Below are 12,649 nucleotides of genomic sequence, written 5' to 3' on the forward strand. Positions count from 1 at the left end.
ACCCCATGGACTGTAGCCTGCTAGGCTTTTCTGTCCAAGAGATTTCCCAGGAAAGAGTACTAGAGTGGGTTGCCATTTTCTTCTCCAGGAGATCTTCCTGGATCAAGGATCAAACCCACATCTCCTGCAGTGGCAGGCAGATTCTTTACCCCAAGCCACCAGGGAAGCCCATTTTGAATACTAGATCCTAATTATATACATGATTTGCATATATTTTCTCCCATCCTGTGAGTTGTGTTTTTACTTTCTTGACTGTGCCCTTTGAAATACAAAAGTTTTAAATCTATGTCCAATTAATCTTTTCCTTTTGGTTGCTTATGATTCAGTTGTCACATCAAGGAAGCTTTGCTTAATCCAGGCTCATAAAGATTGTGCCTGTGTGTTCTTTAACAGTTTAATAGTTTGGCTCTTACGTTTAGGTGTATGATGCATTTTGAGTTAATATTTATATGATGTGGGGTAGGGGTTCATCTCCTTCTTTTGCATATGACTATCTAGTTGTCCTAGCACCATTTATTGAAAAGATTGCTTTTTCCCAATTGAATTGTCTTAGCACCTTTGTCAAAAATAAATTGGTCATATTTGTTTTTCTCTGATTTATTTTGTTTAGCATGATACCCTCTAGGTCAGTCCATGTTGCTAAAACTGACAAGATTTCATTCTTTCTTATGCTAAATCAAGGCTGTATATCATCACCTTGGTTATTTAACTTATATGCAGAGTACATCATGTGAAATGCCAGACTGGATGAAGCACAAGCTGGAATCAAGATTGCTGGGAGAAATATCAACAACCTCAGATATGCAAATGACCCTTATGGTAGAAAGCAAAGAGGAACTAAAGAGCCTCCTGATGAAAGTGAAAGAGGAGAGTGAAAAAGCTGGCTTAAAACTCAACATTCAGAAAACTAAGATCATGGCATCCAGTCCCATCACTTCATGACAAATAGATGGGGAAACAATGGAAACAGTGACAGACTTTATTTGGGCTCCAAAATCACTGCAGATGGTGACTACAGCCATGAAATGAAAAGACGCTGCTCCTTGGAAGAAAAGCTATGACTAATCTAGACAGCATATTGAAAAGCAAAGACATTACTTTGCTGACAAACATCCATCTAGTCAATGCTATGGTTTTTCCAGTAGTCATGTATGGATGTGAGAGTTGGGCCATAAAGAAAGCTGAGTGCTGAAGAATTGATGCTTTTGAACTGTGGTGTTGGAGAAGACTCTTGAGAGTCCCTTGGACTGCAAGGAGATCCAACCAGTCCATCCTAAAGGAAATCAGTCCTGAATATTCATTGGAAGGACTGATGCTAAAGCCGAAACTCCAGTACTCTGGCCACCTGATACAAAGAACTGACTCATTGGAAAAGACCCTGGTGCTGGGAAAGACTGAAGGCAGGAGGAGAAGGGAACAGAGGATGAGATGGTTGGATGTCATCACCGACTCGATGGATATGAGCAAGCTCCGGGAGATGGTGGTGAACAGAGAAGCCTGGAGTGCTGCAGTCCATGGGGTCAAAAAGAGTCGGACATGACTGCGTGACTGAACTGAACTATGGTAAATCAGACAGAGAAAAACAAATACTACATGATTCCACTTATATGTGAAATCTAATAACCAAAAACAAATGAACAAACAAAACACAAACAGACTCATAGATACAGAGAGCAAACTAGACATTGCCGGAGGGGGAGATTGATAGGGGGATGGGTGCAATAGGTGAAGGGGATTCAGAGGTACGAACTTCTAGCTATAAAATAAATAAGTCATGGGGAAGTAATGGACACATAGGGAATAAAGTTAATAATATTTTGTGCTGACAGATGGTAACTGATCTACTTATTTATTTGGCTGCATCAGGTCTTTGGGAGAAGGCAATGGCAACCCACTTCCGTATTCTTGGCTGGGAAATCCCATGGACAGAGGGCTATAATCCATGGGGTCGCAAAGAGTCAGACACACCTGAGCGACTGAACAACAACAATTGAGTCTTAGCCGTGGTACGTGGGATCTTCCTTGCATTAGGCGGAATCCTCCATTGCCACACACAGTCTGAGTTGCTCCATGGCATGCAGGATCTTAGTTTTACAACCAGGGATTGAACCCAAGTCCCCTGCATTGCAAGGCAGATTCTTAACCACTGGACCACCAGGGAAGTCCCATATAAAGTCGTTTCTGAGAACTTGAAACAAAATCTGCACAAACAGAAAGCCATGCTTTTGAATAAGGAGCTTCACAACTTTTAATGATATAATTTCTACTAGAACTTATAAGTTTAACGTGGTGCCAGTTAAAATCCCCAAAGAACTTTTTTCCCCCCAAAGGACTTTTTGAGTAAAATACTCATATAGCTTGCATGGAAGAATAATGTCTCATAAAAAGCAAGAAGATTATGAACATAAAGAAAATTGAGAAGAGGTTAATCTTATCAGATGTTTGAACTCACCATAAAGCCGTTGAGATAAAAATAGTGTAGGACTGCCATATGACTAGGCAGATATATCAGGAACGTTAGAAATAGAGCCCAGAAAAAATATGATTTTATCACATGTACAGGTGGTATTTGAATTTGGTAGGAGAATGGCTTATTTTTAAAAATGGTGTTGCCACTGCTATATTTAAAATAGATAACCAACAAGGACCTACTGTATAGCTCATGGAACTCTGCTCAATGTTAGTGGCAGCCTGGATGGCAGAGAGGTTTTGGGGAGAATGGACACATGTGTATGTATGGCCGAGTGCCTCCACTGTTCACCTGAATCTATCACAACATTGTATGTTAGTCAGCTAAATCCCAATACAAAATAAAAAAACTTAAAAAAAAGACAGACTCACAGACATAGAGAACAGACTTGTGGTTGCTAAGGGGAAGGGAGTAGGGGAAGGAAGCACCAGGAGTGCGGCATTAGCAGATGCAAACTATTGTATATAGGACGGATACACAGCAAGAGAACTGTAATCAATGTCCTGTGACAAACCATAATGGAAAATAATTTTTTTTATAGAAGAATGTCTACATATGTATAACTGAGTCACTTTTCTGTACAGCAGAGATTGGCACTACATTGTAAATCAACTATACTTCAATAAAAAACAAAATTAAAAAAATAAAGATGGTGCTGGTGTAACTGGAAAAAAATAAAGCATGATTCCTGCATCATGCCATGTGTGTGTGTGCTGAGTCGCTTCAATTGTGTCCTGCTCTTTGGGACCCTATGGACTGTAGCCCACCAGGCTTCTCTGTCCATGAGATTCTCCAGGCAAGAATACTGCAGTGGGTTGCCATGCCCTCCTCCAGGGGATCTTCCTAACCTAGGGATCGAACCAGTATCTCTTACATCTCTTGCATTTGCAGGCGGGTTCTTTACCACTAGTGCCGCCTGGGAAGCCCATATCATGCCATTCAGGAGACAAATTCTAATGAACAAAATACTTACAGATAAAAAAATCAGTAAAGATCTTGGAAGAAAACTGAAGAAATTTTGTGTGCAGTTTTGTGATGGACAGGTACCTTTACGATAAGGACTCTCAAGTCCACATAATAAAATATCAGTAAAAATCCTAGGCAGATGATGACTGTAAACAAAGCAATGGGCAGGATTGTAGCATGCAAGGCAGATGAAAGACAGTTGTACGAATAAAAGAATAATAACCAAGAAGATTGGGCAAAAAATATAAATAGCAAATTATAGAATGAAAAAATCCAAGAGGCCAATAAAACATATGAAAAGATGTTCTGCCTTTGTTATCCAGGGAAATGGCAGTTAAAGCAAAAATAAGACATCATTTTCTAGCCATTAATTGGCAAAATAGAAGATGACTTATGAAGTCAATGCTGCTTGGAACGCTAAGAAAAGGATCCTCTCATGTATTGCTGGTGGCAGTGTGATTTGTTACAAAAACAAATCAGTAATTTATTTGGCTGCACCAGGTCTTAGTAGCTTCACTCAGAATCTCCGGTCTTCATTGCTGCATTGAACTCTTAGTTATGGCATGTATATCTAGTTCCCTGACCAAGGATCGAACCTGAGCTCCCTATATTGGGAGTTCAGAATCTTAGAACTTCCTCTTATTTACACTTATGAAGGTTATCACAGATCTTTGAGTTGGAGGAGTTAGATTTGATATAAGAAACCATAGTGTAGTTTTCATATGTAGTTACTTATAAACAAGCTTAGTAAATTCTTGGTCTTCTCATAAAAATAAAAACTCATGGCCAACATATCAAAAAATGTTTCATGATGAAAATATAGCGAAATAAAAAGAATTGAAAATTTAACACTTTTTCTTGACTTTAAAATTTTTAATTGGAGGATAATTGCTTTACAATATTGAATTGATTTCTGCCATACATCAACATGAATCAGCCATAAGTATACATATGGGTTGTTTGTTTTAAAGTCACTATTGAATTTGTTCCAATATTGTTTCTGTTTTCTGTTTTGTTTTTTTGGCCAGTGGGGCATGTGGGATCTTAGCTCCCGCCTCTGCATTTAGGGGTGAAGTCTTAACCAGTGGACTGCTAGAGAGGTCCTTTGAGAAAAAGTTTAATACAAGCATAACATACAGGAGAATGCATGATTGGTAAATGAATTTTAATTTTAATGAATTTTCTAAAGTGAATATACCATCACCCAATCAAGGAACAGAACATTAACGGGATCCCAGAAATTTCCCCTCATACCTCCTCCAGTACTACCTCTGACCTCCTCCTGAGAGGTAAACACTATCTTGTCTTCTAATAACCCAGATGAATTTTTCTGGGGTTTTGACCTTCATTTAAGTGAAATCATTCAGTATGTACTCTTTTGTGGCTGGCACCTTTCGCTCAATGTTATATGTGGGATATTCATCCAAGTTGCTGGATATAGCAGCAATTCATCCATTTTATTATTGTACAGTATATCACATGGGCTTCCCTTGTGGCTTAGCTGGTAAAGAATCTGCCTGCAATGTGGGACACCTGGGTTCAATCCCTGGGTTGAGAAGATCCCCTGGAGAAGGAAAGGCTACCCACTCCAGTATTCTGGCCTGGAGAAGTCCATGCACTGTATAGTCCATGGGATTGCAAAGAGTCGGACATGACTGAGCGACTTTCACTTTACTTTCATATCACACAACTCATGGTGGAGGAGTTATGCACTACTTGTGTAACTCTATTGGGGGAAGACTATCATAAGCTTCTGCGTAGTTTCCTTCAGACTTGGCTCATGTACCTTTTCCCTTTGCTGATTTTGCTTTGTCTCTTCTGCATCCTTTCATAAGGATAACTAACAGCCATGAATATGACTAGAGGTTTAATCCTGAGTCCTCATAGTGAGTCGTTGACCCTGGGGCTGGTTGTCTTGGAGACCTCTGATACAAATGGTGTCAGAAGTGGGATTCACTAGCCCCACCTCTAACTCACTGAGCTTCAGCAATAGCGTTGCTTCAGAAGAGGAAATGAAGATGAAGGGATGGGATATGATGAAAATTTGGTTCCTGGGTGATTGTGGAGTCATCCATGGTATGGAATAGCACTGAGTTGCCATCTGTTGTGAGAGGTAGAAGTTGTTGTTGTTTAGTTGATAAGTCGTATCCGACTCGTTGCAACCCAACGGACTATAGCCTGCAGGCTCCTCTGTCCATAGTATTCTCCAGGCAAGAATACTGGAGTGGGTTGCCTTTTCCTTCACCAAGGGATCTTCCCGACCCAGGGGTCGAACTCGTGTCTCTTGCATTGGCAGCTGAATTCTTTTCCCCTGAGCCATCAGGGAAGCCCTAGGTAAAAGTTACTTATGGAATATGAGAGTAAGAGATCATTCCCAGGACAGCTGGCTCACTAGGTGCCCTGGCTGCTTTTGGCCATGCTGGCTAAAGTGAGGAGGAAACATGCGGGCTGAGTGATGCTTCTAGGTTTTGTTTTCTCCTCCAGGAAGAGAAGAAAGGGCTCCTAAATTCCATCTTCCCACTTGCATACTAGCCATGATTTTTCCTGAAAGCTATAATATTAATTTTGTAAGTGCTAAATTGACTTCTAGAGGTTTGAGTGAAATTTCAATGAGGAAAAAAAGGGTGGTATTTTAGTTGCTTTGTATCTTGTTACTCTTGCATATGGCTGTATGGTAAAATTGATATAAAATGTTAAGTGCTTTTAATTTCATAAATTCTAGAGGGATCATCCTTATAGGAAGAGCTGCAAAGTAGGGAGACTCAAATTCCTTGCTTTTTTGCCACTGATGGATGGATTAGGATGAACTGTTTTGAGTATTGTAAACAGAACAAGTTTCCATGGGTGGTGATCCTTTTTTTTTTTAATTGTATTTTTTGACCTCACATTTTGGCATTCAGGATCTTAGTTCCCTGATCAGGGATTGAACCCATGACCCTTGCAGTGGGAGTGCAGTGTCTTAACCACCGGACCACCAGGGAAGTCCCAATAGGTGATGATCTTTAATAATGACATTTGCCTATTGAAGTCCAAGGGAAAAAAATGAGACAACATAAAAAAGAAAGCCAATCTCCATATAAAGATACACTTTTGGAGTTTTAAGCAATTTTCAGTGAGTGTGTATATACTTGCTAGATGGGATACTGCTGCTGCCGGATTCATGAATTGCTTAATAAAGCCACTTAGACATTAAAAAAAGAAATTTTCAGTTTTCTAAAGAAAGTAAAAATGAAAGTCGCTCAGTCATGTCCAACTCTTTAGGACCCCCATGGACTGTCCATGGAATTCTCCAGGCCAGAATACTGGAGTGGATAGCCTTTCCCTTCTCCAGGGGATCTTCCCAGCCCCGAGATTGAACCCAGGTCTCCCACACTGCAGGCAGATTCTTTACCAACTGAGCTATCAGGGGAGCCCATTTTTTTAAGGAACTCTTGTGAAATTGTATATCTGACAACTCTTATTTTTTTAAGTTTTATTTTATATTGGAGTATAGTTGATTAATGGGCTTCCCAGGTGGCACAGTGGTAAAGAACCCACCTGCCGGTGCAGGAGAGAAGATTCAGGTTCGATCCTTGGCTCGGGAAGATCTCCTGGAGGAGGAAATGGTAACCTGCTCCAATATTTTTACCTGGGAAATTTCATGGACAGAGGAGCCTGGTGGGCTACAGTCCATGGGGTCATAAAGAGTCAGACACGACTGAGCAAGCACACATATAATTGATTAATGATACTGTATTATTTTTAGGTATACAGCAAAGTGACTCAGTTATACATATACATGTATCCATTATTCTTCAAGTTCTTTTCCCATTTAGATTCTTACAGAATATTGAGCAGGGTTACCTGTGCTATACAGTAGGTCCTTGTCCTATGTCTGATAGCTCTCAAAGGCTGATGATTTTCTGGCCTGAGGTGCACATTTTGAGTGGATCAATTTGGACTCAAAGTTTGACAAGATAAAAAGAGCTTTGGAAAACCTTGCCTGTCACTTGGGCTTGGAACATGGCTATCTGGCCCTGTAGTGTCTTTGCTGCTGCTGAAAAAACATCTGCTGGCTTAAAAAAAATCCTGAACCAGCAGATCCTAGTTGCCTGGTCGTGTCTGTAAGTGAAAACCTGCTATGAGCTGTGCTGAAATGAAAGCAGGTATAGCTCAATAAATAGAACTCACACTCGAGGACTGTTACAGATTTAGGGCAGCCCTCTGTGGGGGCCAGAGCTGTGACAACGCTGTGCATGCTGGCTGGACCCTCTGGGTCACTCGCAGGTGCCCATAGGAAAGGGTTTATTCTCTGATAGGACTATCTAAATTTGAGCTCCCCACCAACTCTGTTTCTTTTCTTTCTTTTTCTTTGTAGATTTATTTTATTTGTTTCATTTTTTGGCTGTGGTGGGTCTTTGTCTCTGCTTGGGCTTTCTCTAGTTTCGGCATGTGGGGGCTACTCTTCGTTGTGGTGCGTGGGCTTCTCGTTGCAGTGGCTTCTCTTGTTGTAAAGCACAGTTCTTAGCGCACACTGGCTCCAGTAGTTGAAGCACACAACTCAGTAATTGCAGCACAGAAGCTTAGCTGCGCTGGAGCATGTGGCATCTTCCCCGACCAGGGATCGAACAGATGTCCCTTGCATTGCAAGGTGGATTCACTACTGGGCCACCAGACAAGCCCCTCAGCTCTGTGTTTCTAACGCTGAGTAACTGAATTCCTAACTTGGGTTTCTTGCCCCCAAACTGCAGGTTGGAAGAAGACATCACAAGGATTGTGACCCCTCCACCCACTTCTGACGGATCTGACTCTTGACCCCTCTCTTGGGGGATGACTCGTTTCTGTTGATTTGTGTTCAGTTTTCTGAATTAGATGCAGTTTGCAACAGTGGACCTGGAGAAGCAAGTGGCACCCCACTCCAGTATTCTTGCCTGGAATATCCCATGGACAGAGGAGCTTGGCGGGCTACAGTCCATGGGGTCACAAAGAGTCAGACATGACTTACCAACAGAACAACTATTTGGATTTTCTTTTCCTTCTTTTTGAAGATTTTTTTTTAATGTGGACCATTTCTAAAGTGTTTTTTTGAATTTTGTTACAATATTGCCTCTATTCCATGTTTTGCCTTCTGGCTGCTAAGCATGTGGGATCCCAGCTCCCCATCCAGGGATTGGACCTGCACCCCTACATTGGAAGGTGTAGCCCTAACCATTGGACCACTAGGGAAGTCCCACTTGGGTTTTGTTTTGAACTCTGGCAGCAGACTTTTGCTCTGGGGCAAAAATCTGAGTTTGCAGTCCATTTCTGAGTCAGATTAGCAAATAACCCAAGGGAGAAAGTCGCTGTGGTTCATCAGTGGCAATTTACCACACTTGCAAGAACTTCCAGATCTTACCTGTTGTTCTCAAGGCCTTTCCCCCAGTAGGACTTTGTCTCCTATGTATTAAATATCTGGATACCATGGGAGTTGTAACTCTGGTTTTCTGAGGTTTTGGTTTAGCTATTTAGTCTCCTACCCAGGAAGTTTTACAATGTATCAAATGTCTTAAGTAGGAGGTCTCTTTCTTTGCTATTTTTGTATTTATTTATTTGGCTGCAATGGGTCTTAGTTGCATCCTGCAGGATCTTTTGTTGCGGTGTGGGTATAGTTGCTCCACAGCTTGTGGAATTTTAGTTCCCTGACCAGGGATGGAACCCACATCCCCTGCATTGCAAGGTGGATTCTTAACCACTGGACCACCTGGAAAGTCCTCAGAAGTCAATTTCTTGAAGCCCCTCAAATCTCTGGTTGATCCCTCCACCCTCAACACAACTTCTGAAAGTTCTGCTGGCTTCACTATGTCTCAGCAGTGGCCCCATGCCTGGACCAAGCCCAGATTCTTTGGACCATACCCAGAATTTGCAGAGGACTCGAGAGACACGAGGATCCTCAGCATTTGTCTGAAAATTCTTCCCTCTCTGGAGTTTTATTTCCTTCATCCTTGTTGCTTTCACAGCTCTCTGATATCTTTAAGATAAGATTGTAGTAATTGATCTGGCTTTTCTAGTTGTTCTGAGCAGAAGCACTGGCTTGCTTCATACTCAGTTCAGTTCAGTTCAGTCAGTCGTATCTGACTCTTTGCAACCCCATGGACTGCAGCGCTCCAGACCTCCTTGTCCATCAGCAAGTCCCAAGTTTACTCAAACTTATGTCCATTGAGTCAGTGATGCCATCCAACCAACCATCTCATCCTCTGTTGTCCCCTTCTCCTCCTGCCTTCAATCTTTCCCAGCATCAGGGTGCTTCTCATCAGGTGGCCAAAGTATTGGAGTTTCAGCTTCAGCATCAGTCCTTTCAATGAATATTTCAGGACTGATTTCCTTTAGGATGGACTGGTTGGATCGCCTTGCTGTCCAAGGCACTGACTTTGAAGAGTCTTCTCCAACACCACAGATCAAAAGCATCAATTCTTTGGCACTCAGCTTTCTTGAGAGCTTCATACTACTCCATCCTATCCAAACATCAATGTCTTCTGTTTTTTTCCTGTTTAAATCAAGTTTCTTGTGTGACTTCTCTGGTGGTCCAGTGGTTAAGACTCTGTGCTCCCAACGCAGGGGGCCCAGGTTCAGTCCCTGGTCAGGGAATTAGATCCCACATGCTGCAAAGAAGATCGAAGATCCCACGTGCCACAACCAAGACCCAGTGCAGCCAAATAAAAAAATATTTAAAAAGCATCAACTTCACTGTGGTATAATTTACATACAATAAAATGTACCACTAGAAGTGTACAGGTCAATGAGTTTTGACCAGTGTATGTCTGACCTATGCAACCATCATTACAGTCAAGATATACAACATCTCCACCACCCGCAATATGTTCTGTTGGGCTTTCCCAGTGGCTCAGAGACCAAGAATCCGCCTGCACTGCAGGAGATACAAGAGCCTGGGGTTTGATCCTCAGGTCAGGGAGATCCTCAGGAGGAGAAAATGGCAACCCACTCCAGTATTATTAGAAAATCCCATGGGCAGAGGAGCCTGGCAGGCTACAGTCCATAGCGTCGCAAAGGGTCGGACAGGACTGAGCTAATGAGCATAATATGTTTTGTCATGTTCCTTTGTAGTCAGTTCTACCTCCTTCCCCAGTCACAGGCAATTAGGCAACCATTGACCTGCTTTCTGGCACTACAGATTGACTTTTCTAGAATTTCACATAAGTGGAATCATACAGTATGTGCCCTCCTGTGCCTGGCTTATTTACTCAGCAAAATGTTTTTTGAGATTTATCTTTGGTATTATATCAGTTGTCCTTCTTGAGCAGAATTCTGTTGAACTATATCACTGTTCATTGCTGAACAGTGTTCCATTCTGTGACTATACCATAATTGGCTTATCTATTCACTGGGTTGTTTCTGACTTTTATTATGAATAAATCTGCTACGAACATTATGTATAAGTCTTTGTGGGGATGTACGTTTTCACTTCACTTGGATAAATACTTAGAAGTGAAACTGTTGAGTTGTATGGTAAGTATAGATTTAACATTATACAAAATTGTTGAATTGTCTTCCAAAGTAGTTTTAACATTTGACATTCCTTCCAGCAATATATGAGAGGTTCAGTTGCTCTTCATCATCAGTCTCTTAAATTTTAACAATCTGAGTGATTATGTAGTGATATTTCACTGTGGTTCTGTGTTTCCCTAGTGACTAATCTTGTCGAACATTTTTTAAGTGTTCATAGACCATTATTTTCTTTAAATTATTTATTCATTTATTTGTGGCTGTGTTAGGCCTTTGTTGCTGCATAGACTTTTTCTCTCGTTGTGGTGAATGGGGGCTAATCTCTAATTGTGGTGGGTGGGCTTCTCATTGCAATGGCTTCCCTTGCTGTGGAGCTTCTGCTCTCGGCACGCAGGCTTCAGTATTTGTGGCACGTAACTCAGTAGCTGTGGTGCTCAATAGATGTGGGCTTAGTTGCTCCACAGCATGTGGGATCTTCCTGGACCAGGGATGGAACCCGTGTCCCCTGCATTGGCAGGTGGATTCTTTACCTTTGGATCAGCCCCATCTAATTTATCGTACCTTTTATAATAGGTTCTCTGTCAATACATGCTACCTTAGTTAGATGTCCCCCACACTGTCTCATTGAGAAAGGCTTCTTTCTTTCTTACCAAATCTTGAATAGGTGGAATTCATCAAGGTCTTAGCAATTTAAGACTTCTCTCCTAGGAAATATATTTTTCAGAGATTTTCAGAATACAGACAGCATCACAGTTTATTCTCTAAGGTCTCACTTTTTTAGGACTCACAATCATCTGACCTCATCCCTGTAGGGAATGCAGAAAAAAGTGTTTACATCCAGTCACTTCTGACAGCATCTTGGGATAATCTATTTAAACACTTATAATTAATTTGGGTAATTAGTATGCCAAGAAAAAGATGTTTAGAGTTTTTCTTGGAGGCACTGTCATTGATGCTAGAAATAACATAATAATTCCAGCTCTAGAGAGATGAGGTCAGGAAAACCAAACCTATAATAAAGGGGTTCAGATTTTCCCTCCCATGACAAGTCTAGTGATCACTGGATTCAGCATCCCAGAACAGAAGTTACTTAAGTGAGTGGAGTTTTTATTTTGGACTTAGAAACTGCCTGGAAAGGAAAAAGAAGTGAGTATTTGGAGATGAGAATCTACCCAAGATCTGGATAATAATACCTTTTCATGAGAACATGCAAGAGTCCCTGAGAGAGTCTGTGTGAAGGGCTGCTTTCTGATTATTGCAGAGATTATTCCTCTTATTCACTGCCTCCAAAGTCATCTCTCTTCTTTTCCTGTGTTAGTTCTGTCCAAATTTTTACCTCTGTCTTCATTAGTTTTGTCCTTTGATTAAAGTGTCTTAGTCTGAGAAAAGTTCCTGAGCACAGGAACAAGATGAATTAAATGTATAAAACATTAAAGTATTAAATTATTATAGTGCACAAACTATTTTATTTTGGTTTTAATATTTATCCATTTGGTTGCAGCATGTGAACTCTTAGCTGTGGCCTGTGGGCTTTATTTCCCTGACTAGGGATTGAACCTGGGCCCCCTACACTGGGATCAGGTGGAGTCTTAGCCACTGGACCCCAGGGAAGTCCCCACACTATCTTAAGTCAGTGTTTAGGCCTTGTTTCCATTGGACCTTGTCTGGATGAGACTGAATTGGGGAAACTCATTTATACTGAAAAGTTCTTTGAGTGCCCTGTATGAAGATTTT

The 12,649-nt window shown here is 41.3% G+C and overlaps 1 non-coding gene across 1 annotated transcript; it reads left to right on the forward strand.

Annotated features, from left to right (window-relative positions):
- The first annotated feature begins 9,966 nt into the window (after positions 1-9,966).
- Positions 9,967-10,039, forward strand: TRNAG-CCC (transfer RNA glycine (anticodon CCC)). Its single transcript has one exon. It is a non-coding gene; the product is annotated as a tRNA-Gly (tRNA).
- The last annotated feature ends 2,610 nt before the right edge of the window (positions 10,040-12,649 follow it).

Source organism: Bos mutus, chromosome 18 (genome assembly GCF_027580195.1).
Source record: "Bos mutus isolate GX-2022 chromosome 18, NWIPB_WYAK_1.1, whole genome shotgun sequence".
NCBI classification, from domain to species: Eukaryota; Metazoa; Chordata; class Mammalia; order Artiodactyla; family Bovidae; genus Bos; species Bos mutus.